General features: G+C 52.2%; 1 pseudogene; it reads left to right on the top strand.

Moving 5' to 3' along the window:
- Positions 1-702: 702 nt before the first annotated feature.
- Positions 703-18,864, top strand: LOC119922143 (annotated as a pseudogene).
- Positions 18,865-19,739: the final 875 nt, after the last annotated feature.

Raw genomic sequence — 19,739 nt, 5'->3', positions numbered from 1 at the left:
AGGTAATGGAGGCACAGGGAAGTTAAGTGACTTGCCCAAAGTCACACAGCTGACAATTGTCAGAAACGGGATTTGAACCCATGACCTCTGACTCCAAAACCCGTGCTCTTTCCACCGAGCCACGTTCCTTCTCATTAGTATTTAGTACAGTGCCTGGAACTTAGTGTAAAAAATTACCATAAGCCCCCCAGAGATTTCCTCCAACCCAAAGATTTTCTCCTCTCCTGTGCACTCTTCTATGGAATATTTTTCTCACCCGTCATTTTTCTAAATGTCCTTAGGCAGTCAACGTCAATTCCCAGAAAATGACCAATGTCACCGTGAAGACACAGTTCCTCCTGCTGGGATTCTCAGAGGTCCGGAAGCTACAGCTGGTCCAGGCCGCGCTGTTCCTTCTGCCATAGATGGTGGCTCTGATGGGGAATCTCCTCAGCACCGCTGTCAACACCCTCGACTGGTGCCTCCAGAACACCATGTACTTCTTCGTCAGAAACCTCTGTCCTCGACGTCTGTCTCATCTCCGTCATCGTTCCCCAGTCCATCCACAACTCCCTGACCGACCGTAGATCCATTTACGTCCTGGGCTGTGCTGACAAGGTCTTCTCGGTGGTTCTGTATGGAGGTTCATAGATGTTCATCATCATGGCGATGTCTTACAATGGCTATGTCGCAATCTGACATCCCCTTGGTTATGAGGTCGTCATGAACCAAGGGACCTGTGGGAAGATGGAGGCTGTTTCCTGGCTCACCGGGAGTCTATTTGGAGTCTTGGTTACTGCTTCGACCTTCTCCCTGTTCTTCTGCTGGTCCCACGTCGTCCCCCAGACTTTCAGTGACGTCCCTCCTCTGCTAAAGATCGCCTGCTCTGAGGAGCACATCGCCATTGACGCGACTGTAATTTGGGGGCAGCCTCAGCTGTCGTCTGCTTCATGTCCATCGTTGTCTTATATGTTTCAGTTGTCTCAACGTCCGGTTCGTGCTGAGGATGCCGGCAATGGAGGGCCGGGTCAAAGCCTTCTCCACCTGCCTGCCTCACCTCGTCGTCGTCATTGTTTTCCTCTCTGTGGGTGTATTTGTCTACAACAAGCCGCCCTCAGATTCCTCCTAGATAGTGGACCTGCTGGTGTCTGTGTTCTTCACGGTACTACTCCCGGATCAGAACCCCCTCATCTGCAGCCTGAGGAACCAGGACATGAAGACCTCCATGGCAGGATCCTAAAAGTGTCATTCACTTAGCCTCTGTCCTGGGACAAAATGTCCCCTTCCTTGTGAAAATAATCTCACACCTCCACTTAACCAAGGAATTGCTCTTGGACCTAGCCAGATACTTAGCTGTCCTATTGGGTTCACAGAAAACTCTGGCCGTTGATGAACTGTCAATCTGGGAGGGAGTCGGCTAAGACTGAAGTATGACTAACAGTCCAGTTTTAGGGAGGAATCATGGCTTAAAGGAAGGGGAGTCCCTGCGAACTGTAAGCTCACTGTGGACAGGTAATATGTTTAACAACTGAGCGCAATTGAGCGCTTACTGTGTGCAGAGCACTCTACTAGGCGCTTGGAAATTACAATTCAGCAATAAAGAGAGACAATCCCTGCACACAGTCTAGAAGGGGAGAGACAGGCAACAAAACCAGTAAATAGGTATCAATAGAAATAAATAGAATTATAGATATATATACAAAAAACAAATAAACAGGCATTAAGATAAATAAATAGAATTATAGATATGCACGTATATACATAAGTACTAGGGGGAGAGCGAAGGGAGAGGGATGGGACAATGTGGAGGGGAGTGGGAGCTGAGGAAAAGGGGGGCTTAATCTGGGAGGAAAAATGGGACTTGTAATAGCAATACTTGTGGTATTTGTTAAGCGCTTACTATTTGCTAAGCACTGCAATAAACACTGGGATGGATACAAGATAAACAGATCCCACACAGGGCTCACAGTAGGAGCGAGAACAGGAATCGAATCCCCATTTTTACAGATGAGGGAACTGGTGGACAGAGAAGTTAAGTGACTTGTCCAAGGTCACACGGCAGGCACATAATAGAGCCCAAATATTACTAGGCTGTGAGTACTAAACTGTGAGCAAGATACCAGCAGTGGAAAATAGGAAGGCAAAGGAGAATAAATAGGTTGGCTTGAGGGGCAGCACTGCCCAATAAATACAGCACTAGCAGAGGAGTCAGAAAGACCTGAGTTCTAATCCTGAGTCTGCCATTTGTCTTCTGTGAGACCTTGAGGAAATCACTTCACTTCTCTGTGCCTCAGTTACCACATCTGTAAAATGGGGATTAAGACTGTGAGCCCCATGTGGGACAGGGACTGTGTATAACCCAATTTGCTTGTATCCACCCCAACACTTAATACAGTGCTTGGTACATAATAAGTACTTAAGAAATGCTACAATTATTATTATGATTACAAGGGACTAAAGATTGTGAACTGGGGTGTAGTTGTAGAACAGAGGCATAGAAAAGTGAAGTATATTACCCAAGGTCACACAGCAGACAAGTGGAGGAGATGAAATTAATAATAATAACAACAATAATAATGACATTTGTCAAGCGCTTACTATGTGCAAAGCACTGTTCTAAGCGCTGAGGAGGATATAAGGTGATCAGATTGTCCCACGTGGCGCTCACAGTCTTCATCCACATTTTACAGATGAGGTAACAGAGCACAGATAATTTAAGTGACTTGCCCAAAGTCACACAGCTGAACTGGTATTTGAACTATGACCTCTGACTCCCAAGCCCGTGCTCTTTCCATTGAGCTACGCTGCTTCTCTGTATGATGATGGTATGTGTTAAGTGCTTACTATGTGCCAAGCACTGTTCTAAGCACTGAGGTAGATACAAGTTAATCAGGTTGTTCCACGTGGGGTTTACAGTCTTAATCCCCATTTTACAGATGAGGTAACTGAGGCCCAGAGAAATTAAGTGACTTGCCCAAAGTCACCCGGATGATAAGTGGCAGAGGCAGGATTAGAATCCAAGTCCCCTGACTCCCAGGCCCATGTTCTACCTGCAAGGCCATGTTCCTTCTTTGACTTTGAGAGCTCACTCCCAGCTCATTGAACTGCTGCATTGGATTCTCCCAAGCATATAGTACAGAGCTCTGCACATAAAAAGCATATAAAGAGGGAGGGAAGACTTCAATTTAGAGACATTGATGTTGTGGGAGAAAGAATAGGACTAAGTCAATCAATTCATTCATTCATTCAATCGTATTTATTGAGTGCTTACTGTGTGCAGAGCACTGTACTAAGCGCTTGGGAATCACAAATTGGCAACATATAGAGACGGTCCCTACCGAACAGCGGACTCACTGTCTGGAAGGGGGAGGCAGACACCAAAACCAAACACATTAACAAAATGAAAGTAAATACAATAGTAAACATGTACAAGTAAAACAGAGTAATTAATATGTACAAACATATATACATAAATACATATATACATATATGCAGGTGCTGTGGGGAGGGGAAGGAGGTAAGGAAGAGGAATGGGTAGGGGGAAGAGGGGGAGAGGAAGGAGGGGTCTCAGTCTGGGAAGGCCTCCTGGAGGAGATGAGCTCTCAGTAGGGCTAGCCTGGTGGATGGATGTGCGGAGGGAGGGCATTCCAGGCCAGGGGGAGGACGTGGGCCGGGGGTCGACGGCGGGACAGGCCAGAACGAGGCACAATGAGGAGTTTAGTGGCGGAGGAGCGGAGGGTGTGGGCTGGGCTGTAGAAGAAGAGAAGGGAGGTGGGGTAGGAGGGGGCGAGGTGATGGAGAGCCTTGAAGCTGAGAATGAGGAGTTTTTGCCTGATGTGTAGGTTGATTGGTAGCCACTGGAGATTTTTGAGGAGGGGAGTAACATGCCCAGAGCGTTTCTGCATGAAGATGATCCCGGCAGCAGCGTGAAGTATAGATTGAAGTGGGGAGCGACAGGAGGATGGAAGATCAGAGAGAAGGCTGATGAAGTAATCCAGTCGGGATAGGATGAGAGATTGAACCAGCAGGCTAGTGGTTTGGATGGAGAGGAAAGGGTGGATCGTGGCGATGTTGCAGAGGTGAAACCGGCAGGCTTTGGTGATGGATTGGATGTGCGGGGTGAACGAGAGAGCGGAGTCGAGGTTGGCACCGAGGTTGCGGGCTTGTGAGACGGGAAGGATGGTAGTGCCGTCAACAGTGATGGGAAAGTCAGGGAGAGGGCAGGGTCTGGGAGGGAAGATTCTGTTTATTGAGGACCTAGAAAGGACACGTGATCACTGCCCCGAAGGAGCTTCCATTCTATTGGAACCACCAAGGTTCGAACTGTACAGAAGTAGGGTGCTATTGGGAAGAACGCAGGCCTGGGAGTCAGAGGACCTGGGTTCTAATCCCAACTCTACCACCTGTCGGATATATAGCCATGGGAAAGTGACAATTTCTCTAAGCCTCAGTTTTCTCAATAGTAAAATGAGGATTCGATTCCTGTTTTTCCTCCTACTTTGTCTGTGAATTCTTTGTGAGGAACGGATTGTGTTCTACCAGATTATCCTTAATCTCCCGCAGCATTTAATACTGTGCATGGAACATTGAAAGCACTTAATAAATACCAAGAGTATTATTTTTGCTAGAGGAGACTGAAACTGAAATGAATAGGGGATAGGAGATGTCAGAGAACGTAAGGATATGAACATGACTGTTGTGAAATTTTTTCGATGGTTTTAGAACAAAACAAGAATGGACTTTATACGTAAATTCATCCATTTTGTGCAGAGAGAATGAACCTGGTAGACAGACGGACCTGGATTCTAATCCTATCTCTGCCCCTTCTCCCCTGTATTACCTAGGGCCAGTAACCTACCTTCCCTGTGCCTCATTTACCACATCTGTAAATTGGGGATTATGACTGAAAGCATAATATGCATGGACTGCGTCCAACCTGATTAGCGTTTATCCACCCCAGTGTTTAGTACAGTAACTGGCATATAATAAGCACATAACGATACCATAAAACAAACAACAAAAAACCCCCACATATACATCAAACTGATTCTATTTATTCACATTTCTGCATTCACACCTGTATACTCACAAAAACAAGCATAACTCATCATTCATCTAATCCTTTCCTAATGCATCGATCAGCCTATGTCTTCTCCTTCCGTCAACCTGAGTCTTTTCACAAGCAAAAAAACCTCACAATGGATTGAAGGCTCGCCACCCTCTGACTGCACTTCACCTTCTTTGCATCGTTCATTCATTCAATCGTATTGATTGAGTGCTTACTGTGTGCAGAGCACTGTACTAAGCGCTTGACTCAACTCGTCTTAGCTCTCAAAGCAACTTTCTAGCTGTTACGATCGACTCACCCATTTCGTTCATTCATTCAATCGTATTTATTGAGCACTTACTGTGTGCAGAGCACTGCAGAGCACCATTTCCATCCTAGTCTGGAACTCCCTCCATTATCCACTCAAAATCAGAGAGAGCACAGGTCTTCTCGAATTCTGAGCACTGCTAAAATCCGCCCTTCCTCCAACCAGCTTCCCCGATTCATTTCCCAGCCCTCTAAACCCACTTTACCTAACTCAAGCGCGAATCAACTCATTTATATCATCATTTAGTGGAAAGGGTATGGGCCCAGGAGTTCTCTTCCTGACTGTGAGCTCCTTGAGGGCAGCATGCACATCTACCAGCTCTGTACTATTGTACTCTCCCATGCATAACTTAGTGGAAGTCAGAGGACTTTGGTTCAAATCCTGGCTCTGTCTCTTTGCTGCTGTGGGACCTTGGGCATGTCGCTTCACATCTCTGGTCCTAAATTTCCTCATCTCTAAAATGGCACGCAATAATTGCATATTCATCTTTTCATTCGTTTTTTTTTCCTTCTAGAAGGGGCAGGGATTCGGTCTTCTATGAAATTATAAAGTGGGTAGAGCACGAGCCTGGGAGTCAGGAGTCAGGAAGACCTGAGTTCTAATACCGGCTCCACCTCATGTATGCTGTGTGACCCTGGGCAAATCATTTAACTACTCTGAGCCTCAGTTGCCCCATCTGTAAAATGGGGGTTAGGAAAGTGAGCCTCATGTGAAACAAGAACTGTATCCAACCGGTTTAAATTGTGTCTACCCAAGTGCTGGGGACAGTGCTTGGGACAAAGTAAGAGCTTAGCAAGTACTACTATCATTAGTATTACTCTCCAAGTGCTTAGTAGTACCTCCGGGGGCATCGTTGGGAACCTTTGTGGCTGGGTGTCGGGGGGCGTGTGGAGCAGTATCCATCCAACCTCTCCCAGAGCCTGAGCAGGACCTGTGGATGACTCTGGCCCGAGGAACCCAGAGCATCCGGTTCATAGTGGGTGGGGATGGTTAGGGCCTCACAGTTCCCTGTCCTGCATTTTACAGGGTAGAAAACCGAGGCACAGAGAGGCTATATTGCTTGCTCACAGCCACCCCGTAGAACTGTGGCAAACCTGCCACAGTGACAGACCACTCCATTTCCAACGGACCACGCGACTCCACAGGCTGCCCTGGGGCCTTCCCGTCCATAGAGCCTCCTTCCTTGGGTGGAGGATGGGGGCTTCAGAGAGGTGGAGGTCAGGGGGCCGGTCTTCTGCCTGCCTCCAATAGACTCTCCTCTTTGTCAGGGCACTGCCTGATAGGCAGGCTCACAACATCCCGTGGGGCGGGGATGACCGTGCAATCTCGGACACTGGGCCTCAACAGCCTCCTAACCTCCCCTCTCCACTCCTTTTACCGCCGGGCAGAACTCCTGCCGGCCCTGGCGCTGGTGAATGGGGGCAGCGAGAACGGGAAAGAGGAGGAGCTGTGGAAGAACTGGCATGTCGAGAAGGAGGAGGGGAACGGGCAGCCGGGCGACGAGCAGGATGTCATCGACATCCAGGGAACAGGCTTCACCGCCAAGATTTTCGCGCCAGGGACGGAGCCTTTTTCTCTACAGGTGTGGTGAGGCGACGGGAGAAGGAGGGCGGCTGATCTGGCGGGGAGCGGAGAGCCAAGGTGGAGTCAGGGGCGGCAGCTGCAGGGCGAGAGGACATCCCTGGGCTGGGCGCCAGCCATCGCACCACTGCTGAGCAGAGCCCTTCGGCTGAGTCAACCCAGCCTGCCCATGCCTGTGGATTGACTTCCGGTGGGGAGGACCGGGCTTAGCCGCCGAGGGTCACGGCGGCCCGGGGACAAGTTCTAGCTAGACCCCCTGCCCCAGGCCAACCCAGCCCCTCCCCTCATAGGGGAGGGCAAGCTGCTCCTGCTCCTCCTCCTTTCGTCCCCGTGGAGGAGAGACCTTGGGGTCAGAGGCTCCCGGGCCGGCTGGGAGTGGGCAGACGGGACACCCAGGCCGGACCCTGATTGTTGGCCGTGTCGGCTGCAGGTCTCTCCGCAGGAGATGGAGCAGGAGATCCACCAGGTACTCATGGACCGTGAAGACACCTGTGGCCGCGCCTGCGTCTCCCTGCAGCTGGACGTCAACATCCTAGACAACTTTGTTGAGCTCAAGACAATCGAGGGGTGCATGAGGGGGCCTCGTTTCGAGTAGTGGAAGGCAAGCCCTTCCCCTCATCCCATCCTGTCCGGGCCCGAATCATAGGGTGACCAGCCTGGCTCCACGCCACGGGGGTTGGAGAAGGGCATGGGACCCCGGTCATCCTGGGGCCTCGCAGGTCTGCATCTCTGGCAGGTGGGGGGTGGGATTCTGGGATTGCTTCCTCTTTGCCATGTCCCCAGCTTCCCCCCGTCCCGACCGTCAGCCCCCTTCTGGCTTTCCCCCTCGTGGTCCTCGAGACCCTGGTCCACGTGCGCCACATCCGGATCCTGCTGAAGAGACTGGATCCGTCCGACGCCTTCAGCGGCCTGGACTGCAGCTCGCTGTCCTTCCTGAGCGTCTTCACAGACGACGACCTTGGCAGTAGGAGCCGGGGGGACGGCAGCGGGGCCCTCTGGGAGTGGGAGAAGTAGGGCTTCCCCTGCCTGCTCTGGCCCCGAGTGGGCGGCGGCAGGGCGCTGATGGCGGCCTCCACCGCAACAGACAGCGGCAAGTGGAAGGAGAAGGCCGGGGAGCTAGAGCAGATCGACTGCACCACCCCCGAGCACATCCTGCCCAGGATCAAGGAGCGGCCGCTGTGCGCCCTGCAGCTGAAAAACCGCGAATGGAATGTGGGGCGGCCGCAGGGACCGGGTTCGGCACCAGAGGGGGAATGGCACAGACGCCTGGCGGGCAACAGCCTCGGCCGGCCTCCCCTGATGCCTACGCCCCCCGCCTCCCCATCCCCTTCATTGCATCAATGTGCTCACCATGAGCTGCTGGAAACCACCCCCCGGCAACTGCACGAGGACCTGATCTACCGGTACGTGGTCACGGCCGAGGACTGCCATGTCAGCATCACCGCCTCCACCTGCTGCTTCTACCTAAACCAGTCAGTGGGGGGTATCCTCGGACGGACTCTGGGCTCATGACATGGGGGCAGGCGGGGTCGGAGGAGAGGTGAACGCACCATGTGCCCCTGCAGTTCCAGGGCGTACAGCTTCAACCAAAAGCCTGCCAGTCCCCGCTTCCTCAGCCACTCCTTGTTGGAGCTCCTCAACCAGATCAGCCCGGCCTTCAGAAATTTTTTTGCCGCGTTTCCTAAGAAAGCGTACGACGGGGAGCCTCCCCCATTCTGCCCCTGGGTGCAGGGTGACAACGGCCATGGCCTCCCCGCAGCCCCCGCTTGAAGGGTTTTGCCCCCAAGTGGTCAGGCGCGGCCCAGGGTCCAGTCCCTGGGGAGGGGAAAGGGCTTAGCATCGGCACTCCGTCCGTTCTCTCCGCAACGCGTGGGGAAGCGGTGGGCACTGGGGCCACTGAACAGCTGGAGAAAATGAGCCCAAGAGCTGGGCTGGGCTGGGGGGATGCTGGGAGACCCCAGGCTCGGTGAAGGGCCGGGATAGTGAGGAGGCTGATGGCTCTGCCCCCTCCCCCCCAACTCTGACTGCAGGGTACGGCGCCACCCCTTCAACAACATCGCCGTCCCATTCCCGGTATACAACTGGAGGGCGCCCCAGGCCCAGTACTCCATGAACTGCCTGCTGGATGAGGACACTTACACCTTGAGGCTGGGCTACGAGGAGCACATCCCTGATCGGGTGCCTGCCTGTCCACCCTCCTCGCCCCTTACCCCCTGGGGTCAGCACCCAGACATTCCCAAGTCCCGTCCACCCTCCCTGGCATGTCACTGCGGCTCCAGGTTGAAGGGGGCAGGGCACGGGCACAACCCTGCCCGTGGGCGTGGCTGTGGGGGTTTTGGTTAAGCACTGTCTGCCCTCCCTATCTCCCTGGAGTGGAGCCCTGGCAGAGTCGTGGCATCGCCCCACTGAAAACCCAGCGAGGGCAAGGTGGGGTGCATGCCGTACCCTGCAGAGTGATGGCACCCTGACCCTTGCCCTCCCACCTCCTCTCCCCCACCCACCAGGCACAGGATTGGAACTAGACGCAGCAGAGAGCGCTTGAGCTGCCTCCGAAGAACCTGCCCGAGCGGCTGCTGAAGAACCGAGCCATCTTCAAGGTATGGGGTGCTTAGGGGCTGGTTCTGTGTGGGTGGAGTTAGGGGGTGGGCAACTGTCCCCAACCTCCCCCCACACCGCCTCTCGGCACCTGAGCCAACAGACTGACTAGCAGCATCCATCCCGGGGACCACTTCATTCAATCGCATTTATTGAGCGATTACTTTGTGCAGAGCACTGCGCTAAGCGCTTAAACAACTAAGCTACTTCCCTGAGCCGAGCCCCTGTCACCCCCAGATACACAGTGGCTTAACAGCGTCAGCCACCCGGGGGCCATGGCTGTGATCGACGGCAATGTGATGGCCATCCACCCCAGCGAGGAGACCAAGCTGCAGATGTTCATCTGAAACAACATCTTCTTCAGCCTGGACTTCGATGGTCGCAACAACTACAAGGGTTTCGGGGGCGACCCGGCCACCTATGCCGCCCCCAGCCACGACCTGAGCAGCATGAGTACCTACAACGCCGTGGACGTGGAGGGTTGTACACGCTGGGCACCGTGGTGGTGGACTACTGCGGCTACCTAGTGCACACAATAAAGCGCTCAATAAATATGATTCAAGATTAATTGATTGATAGTAAATTATACTGTGTCAACCTAGCCCAGTAGTCTGGGAAATTCTTGAGGGCAGGGATTACAATCATTCTCACTATTTGTCTTCTCCCAACATTTGGGTACAACTCTTGGAGGAAGGAATTGCTGACAGTGCCAGTGACAGTCCAGATCTGGTCACGCTCTCTCAGCCCTGCTTGTCATTTAGTCTCTGCACGGGATTCTGGGACCCACTGAACGCCAAATTCACTGTCAACAGTGCTGACACTGTGCTGGAGCACCGTAGCCCAGCGAGTGGTTGGCATAGGAGGTTGGCATAGGTTTGAAGATGAAGGAGAGGTGGATGATTGTTGGGGGTTACTGAACTGGAAAACACCGCCCCTCCTGCTATGATCCCTAACCCGTTGGAAGCTGCTGCCCTGGTCCGAACCCCAACTTAGGCACCAGACTGGCTCCATCACTTCCATCCTCATCCTCGTGCTCCAGACCTCTCCATCCCGCTCACCCCCGGTCACTCTCACCGGGGCAGAGTGGGGCTGGGGGTCGCGGACCTCTGCAGGGCTGGGCTGATCCACTTTTTCCCTTCAGACTCCTGGGTTTGGTCAGCCAGAAAGGAAGAGAGACGAGCTCTCGATAGCACTCCTCTTTCTCTCAGACCCTGTGAAGCTCTCCAGACGGCGCACATCCCTGTAGATAAAGCAGGAGCTGCTCTGAGTGGGATCTACGGAGGATGACTCGGGGCCCAGGCCACGTGGACTTGACAAGCCAAGCACTCTCTGTTCACGTGGTTTCTGAGGCTCCTGGAATATAAAGGCGCATCCCTGCAGCAACAGGGATGCAGCCCTCGGGGTTACCGTGTAAACAGCGGCATCTGCATCCCAGTGTCCCAACGGTTCTTGTTTTCAGCGACAGTTTAGCCACTGTGAATGGTTTCGTCTTTGTCTAATTCATAACCTGAGACAGTCGATCTGTCAGTCAATCATCCAACTGCAACTTTTTCTTACAGCCTTTGTGAAGCACTTACTATATATCGGGCACTACACTAAGTGCTGGAGTAGTTACAAGCTAATCAGATTGGAAAGAGTCCATGTCCCCCGTGAGGCTCACATCTTAATCCTCATTGTACAGATGAGGGAACTGAGGCACCGAGAAGTTAAGGGATCCTGCCCAAGGTCACACAACAGACATTCGGTGGAACCGGGATGAAAACCCATGTCCTTTTGAATCCCTGGTCCCTGCTCTCCTCTTTAGGCAACGCTGCGTCTTCTGACTTGTCCTGATTGCAAATACGCTGAAGCTCTGTTCATACTGACTATATGAACTGTACTCCTGAATCAAGCGTTTATCCACTTTCTCAACTTTCCCTTCTCTCCTTCCTCCTCTACGTAATTTACTCTGTGTCTATCTTCCCCATTAGATCATAATCTCCTAGAGAGCAGGAACAATGCAATATTATCTCTTTTCAACTCTCCTGAGAGCTTACTACAGTGTTGTGCACACAGGATGTGGTCAATAAATACCATTGTTAATAATAATAGCAATAATTATGGTCTTTGTTAAGCACTTACTATGTGTCATAGGACATGGCCGTGAGAACCAACAGCTCTGAGCAGGCAAACCAGACCACGGAGAAGACCTGGGCAGCACAGCCCAGGAGGTTGATTTCTCTATGGTCAGTCAGAGAGTTGTGGATAGATTTAGGGACGGTGACGGAGATGTAGCAGAGGTCGAAAACTGACAGGTTCCTGAGGAAGAAGTACATGGGGGTGTGAAGGCGCCGGTCAAGGGCGGTGACGGCGACGATGAGGAGATTCCCCGTCAGGGCCGCCAGGTAGACAAGGAGGAACAGAGCTGCCTGGACCAGCTGCAACTCCCGGACCAACGAGAATCCCAACAGGAGGAATTCCCTCACAGTGGAGATGGTGGTCATTGGTAGGTGATGATGACTCCCTGCACAGGACAAAGATCTTGATGAGGTGAACAAATCAACAGGAGTTTTGCCAGTGAGTCTATGGAGGAGCAATGTATGGTATGTTGGAAGAGTGGTATCAATTACAAAATGACCTAGACACTTGGTAAAAGACTTCTACGTAACTAGGATGGAATTCCAAAGGAGGACTGACACCATAATTCTCCAAGTGAGGGCAACAGGATGTCAAAGTTGTAAGAGGGGAAATCAGTCACAATAATAGGTGCAGTGATAGCAGCAAACGCCCTTGTAAAATTTGTAGTATCAATCAATCAAGCAATTAAGAAATCGTATTTTTGAGCATTTACTGTATGCAGAGCACTGCACTAAATACTTGGGGGAATACATGTTCCCTCCCCAGAACAACCTTACACTTTAAAGGAAGATAAAGATATTAATGTAAAATAAATTACGGATATGTACAGAGACTGTAAGCTCGTTGTGGGAAGGGAGTGTGACTATAGAAGCAGGGGATTCCGTTCCCGAGAGGCCCTCCCGCCATCACACCACGTGGCCCTGCTGCTCCTGGTAGGATCGCCTCCGCAGAGCGCCGGCATAGGAGCCCGGGATTCCGTTCCCGAAAGGCCCGCCAGCCATCACAGAGCGTGGCCCTACTACTTCCGGTAGGATTATCCCCGCAGAACGCCGTCATAGGCGCCCGGGACTCTGTTTACGAGAGTCCCGCCCAGCATTACACCGCACGGCCTTGCTGCTCCCGGAAGGATCACAGGATCCCTCCCAGCAAAGTGCCGCCATAGAAGCCCGGGACTCCGTTCCCTAGAGGCCCGCCCACCCGCCCGCCATCACACCGCGTAGCCCCGCTGATCCCGGAAGGATCCTGCCCTCCGGACGTGGCCGCAAGGGCCGGCACTCCCCCACTCTCCCTCCCTTTCTCCCTCTGTCCGTCCGTCCGTCCATCTGCCCGTCCATACGTCTCCGAGCAGCCCGCTATCGGGCGCTTATGCACCGCGTCCGGGCTCCTGGCCGTCCCCCACACGGGCATCTGCATCCCCGCCCGACCACACCGAGGGCCCTGGGCTAGGCCCCCACCCCTATCATCGCTATACTCACCCCTCGAAACCACCTCCACTCTGTCCAAATAGCCAACTGGGATCATGGGACATTGTGTCCCCCTGCTTGTTCATAGCTCATTGTATCCCCTTGCTTGTCCGTGGATCATTGTGTCCCCCTGCTTTCATCCCCGACACACTGCTTAAGCGACCATCTTTGAGGAGCCCCCCACTCCTCCCTTCCCAATCCGGACCTGACTGATTTTCCCCCTCCCCCGGGAAAAAGGCTCCTGTTATCACCAAATTACTTTAACGACAACTTCATTCGCACCTAGTCAGCCCTCCCATGCTATTTGGCTGTTCACTCCTCTCCCCAGACATCTCCGATCCCTGACCCCACTTAACAGTTTTGCCGAACTACAGAACTGCCATCCATACGACTCCATCGTCCGCCTCCGAGATAGGTTTGCCAAGAGCCCCGGACTCTGCTTGCCATTTACCTCTTTGACCTGATTTGACTGACCTATGGACAATTCATCCTTCTGCTTTGAGCATGTTACTTGTTAACCGCTCTCTGTGATGTCATCGTCTGTTTATTTTATTATTCCCATCGAATGTTAATTGCTAACGTCTCTCGATGATGTCATCACCTGCTTATTTTACTTCCATTGCATGTTAATTGTTAATTGCTGTCTGCAATGTCATCATCTGCTTATTTTTTGCCGTCACATAGTAGTTGTTATCTGCTCTCTGTGATATCATCATCTGCCTATTTTATTACTTCCATAGCGTGTTAATTGTTAACTACCCTCTGGGATACCATCACCTACTTATATCATTGCTACTGTGCTATTGCTTCTGCATTTCAATTGTAAACCTCCTGCTGTGCTGTCATTTACCTTGCTAACCTCACCATGAACTATCATTTCCCCTAATCCCAACTGCCATTCCCATTCCTCACCTTCCCCTTCCCCTCTCCCACACAGCTTTTTCCCTCCCTTTTCCCACACCACCACCCCTCCCCTCACCCCCTACCCAGGTTCCCTCTGTACAAGAGCCAAAACTCAAGTCCCCCCTCCCATCCCCCTCCCTCCCCTCCTCCCAGCCCCCACCCCAACCCAGTTCTCCTTTCTCATCGCCATCCCTCTTCCGACTCTCCCCGCCAAGGCCCCCGCCAACTCATCCCAATCTAAACCCTCCCCACCCCTTGAACCCTTCCCTCTCCCTCCCCTCCCTCCACAGCTGCTGCCAAGTATGGCCTCTGGAACCCCCGCTCTATTATAGGTAAGCTCCCTTTCATCCTGGACTTATTCCTTTCCAGGTCTCTACTCCTCCTCGCCCTATCTGAAACATGGCTGTCTTCGGCCGACACGGTCTCTTCTGCTGCTCTCTCCAGTGGAGGACTCTTTTTCTCCCACTCCCCCGGACTCACCAGAAAAGGAGGACGTGTTGGTTTCCTTCTCGCCCCCCAATGTCCCTTTCGCACTACCCCTCCTCCCCCTTCCCTTTACTTCCCTTCCTTTGAAGCCCATATTATTCGCCTCTACCACCCCCTCCAGATTCTTGTAGCCATCATCTACCGCCCCCCCCTCGGCCCCACCTCCAACTTCTTTAACGAATTTGACCCCTTCCTCACCTTCCTTCTCTCCTTTTCCATGCCCACTCTGATGCTCGGAGACTTCAACATCCACATGGATATACGTGGTGACTCCTCTGCCGCCAACCTTCTATCTCTCCTTGACGCTGCCAACCTCCTGCTCCACCCCACCTCGTCCACTCACCAACTTGGTCACACCCTCGAACTCATCATCCCCTACCGCTGCACTATCTCCACCCTCACCAACTCTGAAATCCCTCTCTGATCATAAGCTTCTCACCTGCCTCGTCACTCACAATCCTCTCCCCTGTAAATCTATATAACTACCTCACAGACACCTCCGCTATCTCGACCACATCCGTCTTTCTGAGCCCCTCACACCCTACCTCGCCTCCCTTTCCTCTCCACCCAATCTTGATGATCTGATTACTGCTCTCAACTCTACCCTTTCTACTCAGCTCGACTCCCTCGCTTCCCTTTCCCTTCGCCGCTGTCGTACCACTAACACACAGCCCTGGATCACTGCCATTGTCCGCCTCCTTCGCTCTTATGCTCGAGCTGCTGAACGCTGCTGGCGAAAGTTTAAACACCAAGCCAACCTCGTTCACTTTAAGTTTATCCTTTTCTGCCTTAACTCTGCCCTCTCCTCTGCCCGACAAAACTATTTCTCCTCCTTCATTGACACCCAAGCCCATCATCCCCGTCAGCTCTTCTGTAAATTTAACTACCTTCTCAGGCCCCCTGTTCCTCCCCCTCCTCATTCCCTCACCCCTAAAGATCTGACCTCCTACTTTATTAGTAAAATTAACTCCATCAGGTCTGAGCTCCCCGAAGTCACTCCTTCCCCTTCTCCAACGCCCTGGATCTCAACCCTCTCCGCTACTCTCCCATCCTTTCCGGCAGTATCCACAGATGAGATCTCCTCCCTCCTCTCAAGTGCTATACCGGCCACCGGTAATTCTGACCCCATTCCCTCTCATCTTATGAAATCTCTCGCCCATTCCCTCCTCCCCTCCTTTACTTAGATTTTCAACCGCTCACTCTCCACTGGTTCTTTCCCTTCTGCCTTCAAACATGCCCACGTCTCCCACATAATAAAAGACCCTCTATTGACCCCACCTCCCCTTCTAGTTATCACCCTATCTCCCTCCTACCATTCCTTTCCAAACTCCTTGAGCCTGTCGTCTACACCCGCTACCTCGATTTCCTCAACGCCAACTCTCTCGTCAACCCACTCCAATCTGGCTTCCGTCCCCTACATTCCACCGAAACTGCCCTCTCAAAGGTCACCAATGACCTCCTGCTTGCCATATCCAACGTCCCCCATTCTATCCTAATCCTCTTCGACCTCTCAGCTGCCCTCGACACTGTGGACCACCCCCTTCTCCTCAACACTCTATCCAACCTTGGCTTCACAGACTCTGTCCTCTCCTGGTTCTCCTCTTACTTCTACAGCCGTTCATTCTCGGTCCCTTTTGCGGGCTCCTCATCCCACTCCCATCCCCTTACTCTAGGGGTTTCTCAAGAGTCAGTTCTTGGTTGCCTTCTGTTCTCTTTCTACACTCACTCCCTTGGTGAACTCATTCGTTCCCACGGCTTCCACTATCATCTCTACGCTGATGACACCCAATTCTACATCTCTGCCCCTGCTCTCTCTCCCTCCCTTCAGGCTCGGGTCTCCTCCTGGCTTCAAGACATCTCCATCTGAATGTCTGCCCACCATCTAAAACTCAGTATGTCCAAGACTGAACTCCTTATCTTCCCTCCCAAAGCCTGCCCTCTCCCTGACTTTCCCATAACTGTTGACGGCACTACCATGCTTCCCGTCTCACAAGCCCGTAACCTTGGTGTCATCCTCGACTCATCTCTCTCGTTCACCCCTCACATCCAATCCGGCACCAAAACCTGCCGGTCTCACCTCCACAACATCGCCAAGATCCGCCCTTTCCTCTCCATCCAAACCACTACCCTGCTGGTTCAATCTCTCATCCTATCCCGACTGGATTACTGCATCAGCCTCCACTCCGATCTCCCATCCTCCTGTCTCTCCCCAGTTCAATCTATACGTCATGCTGCTGCCCGGATCATCTCTGTGCAGAAACGCTCTGGGCATGTTACTCTCCTCCTCAAAAATCTCCAGTGGCTACCGATCAACCTAAGCGTCAGACAAAAACTCCTCACTCCCAGCTTCAAGGCTCTCCATCACCTCGCCCCCTCCTACCTCACCTCCCTTCTTTCCTTCTACAGCCCAGCCCGCACCCTCCGCTCCTCTGCCGCTAACCTCCTCACTGTACCTCGTTCTCGCCTGTCCCGCCGTCGACCCCCCCGCCACGTCCTCCCCCTGGCCTGGAACGCCCTCCCTCCACACATCCGCCAAGCTAGCTCTCTTCCTCCCTTCAAAGCCCTACTGAGAGCTCACCTCCTCCAAGAGGCCTTCCCAGACTGAGCCCACTCCTTCCTCCCCCATTGACCCGTCCTACCTCCTTCCCCTCCCGACAGCACCTGAATATATGTTTGTACAGATTTATTACGCTATTTATTTTACTTGTATATATTTACTATTCTATTCATTTTATTTTGTTAATATGTTTTGTTTTGGTGTTTGTCTCCCCCTTCTAGACTGTGAGCCCGCTGCTGGGTAGGGACCATCTAAATATGTTGCCAACTTGTACTTCCCAAGCGCTTAGTACAGTGCTCTGCACACAGTAAGCGCTCAATAATTACGATTGAATGAATGAATGAATGAATATTATTATAGTGTACTCTTCCAAGCATTAGTACAGTACTTTACACACAGAGCTCTGCTCTGAGCTCAATAAACATTCATTCATTCAATCGTATTTGTTGAGCACTTACTTTGCGCAGAGCACTGTACTAAGCTGATTGACTGACTGGTAATAGTGAGAAAGGTGTTTATCGATCCCCCCAGTGGACACAAATGTCAAAGATATACCAAACCTGCAAGGTACACTGAAGCACACAAATTCATTCTCACGCCCCAAATTGCATCTAAACATAAGTGCATCCAAACATGTAACACCCTCACATGTATTCTTACTCACTCACAGACCGGGGTTCTCCCACAGATGGACAGCTGCACAGAGTGAATTGTCCTTATCGAGCACTTACTGTGCGCAGAGCACTGTAGGAGTGTCCAATACAAAGAGGTAGGTAGATGCATACACCCATAAACCTATTTAGTCACTCATTCGGCTCTTCCCTGACCCCCAACCTGTTCCCTAGTGAGAGAGAGAGAACATTCCCCACTGTTCCCTACCCAGATGCCCCCCTTCCTTATAGCCTGGGATTTGCTCCCCGATTCTCCTACCCTGCCCTGAGCACGCACACACACGCGCACATAAGCTGCAGGTCGAGGGAATCCGATTGCAACTGTCTCTATAAGAGGAAAATGAACAGAAAAGTGAAGTCTGGCTAAACAGGGAAGGGTCAGTCGTGGGACCCCAATTACATATGTCGCCTCGGGCTTTGCAGAGGGCTGGCAGAAATGATTAATCGATGGTATTTCCTGAGCGCTTACTGTGTGCGGAGCACTGGACTAAAGAGCTAAAGAGGGAACAATCCAACAGAGTTGGTAGACACGTTCCCTGCAATTAACGAGCTGACAGTCTAAGGGGATGGAAGGATAATGGGGTGTTGATGAAGGGACGACAGAGGGATGACGGAGAGCCAGTGGAAGGCCGATGAAGGCATGTCAGCCAGACGATGGATGGGGTGTCCTAGAGCAAATAGCAGATGAGTGCTGGTCGAGGTACAAAGACCATGAGACTAAGAACCTGAGTGGACGACGTGATTCCAGTACTAGTGACTTGTGCTGTGGTACCTGCCACTGCCTCGTCCCTGCTGAAGCCTGGTTTCTGCTCCTTTAAAACCATCTGCAATGCAGCCCTGATTCGAGCTTCAACTTGGGGACCGAGTGCGAGATTCACCGCAGACTCACTATGGGCTGCTCACCTCTCTCCACCCCTTCATACCCACCCAAGGGCGCACTCACCGGGGCAGCGTGGGACTGGGGATCGCCGACCTCTGCCAGGCTGGCTTGGTCCCCTGTCTCCCCTCGGACTCCTGGGTTTGGTCAGCCAAGGAGGGACTTCGAGGAGCCATCAGTCTCTCTCTGCTCTCCCGCAGACACTGAGATATTTCTCCAGATGGACCCCGACCCAAAGATAAAGCAGCCGCTGATCTGACGGTAATCCCTGGAGGACCGGATCGGCGCCCACAGAAGTAATAATAATGGCATTTATTAAGCGCTTACTATGAGTCAAGCATTGTTCTAAGCGCTGGCACTATTCTAAGCGCAGAAGTGAGGTGTCCTGCCCAATGTCACACACCAGGTAAGTGGCAGACCTGGGATTAGAACCCAGGTCCTCTTGACTCCCGGGTTCATGCTCTTTCACCTAAGCGACACTGCTTTTAATTTAGAGAAATTGTGACTCTGACCCTGGTCATCCAGTTCCCTATTGAAATTTCCCTCATCTTTCCCCTGCTCCTCTCCGGAGTCACTGGGCCTCTCGTGGGCTAGGGAGCACCGACCTCTGCTGAGAGAAAGGCTCACTCCATCTCGTCGGCCGTGGACGCTGGTAGTGGTGACAGGAAGTTCTGGCCAAGGGGTGAATGCTGTCAGGATCATCGTTCCCCATCTAGGCTCTCTGGTTGGCTGCACCATCCCCTCAAACAACGGCCTGGTTATTTCCTGGGGAATTCCCCCTGGGAGAACGGGCCCGGGACTCCGATGAAACAGCTGACTCTCCAGGAATCTCGGAAGGCTGGGATAATAATAATAATAAATAATAATAATAATAATAATAATAATGATAATAATGGCATTTGTTAAGCGCTTACTATGTGCAAAGCACATTTCTAAGCGCTGGGGGGCGGATATAAGGTGATCAAGTTGTCCCACATGGGGCTCACAGTCTTCATCCCCATTTTTACAAGTGAGGGAACTGAGGCTCAGAGAAGTTAAGTGACTTGCCCAAGGTCACACAGCAGACTTGTGGTGGACCCGGGATTCGAACCCATGACCTCTGACTCCAAAGCCCGGGCTCTTTCCACTGAGCCA

This window comes from Tachyglossus aculeatus, unplaced genomic scaffold (assembly GCF_015852505.1).
Source record: "Tachyglossus aculeatus isolate mTacAcu1 unplaced genomic scaffold, mTacAcu1.pri SUPER_6_unloc_5, whole genome shotgun sequence".
NCBI classification, from domain to species: Eukaryota; Metazoa; Chordata; class Mammalia; order Monotremata; family Tachyglossidae; genus Tachyglossus; species Tachyglossus aculeatus.
The sequence above is the reverse complement of the archived record's forward strand: the minus strand, read 5'-3'. Positions and strand labels throughout refer to the sequence as shown.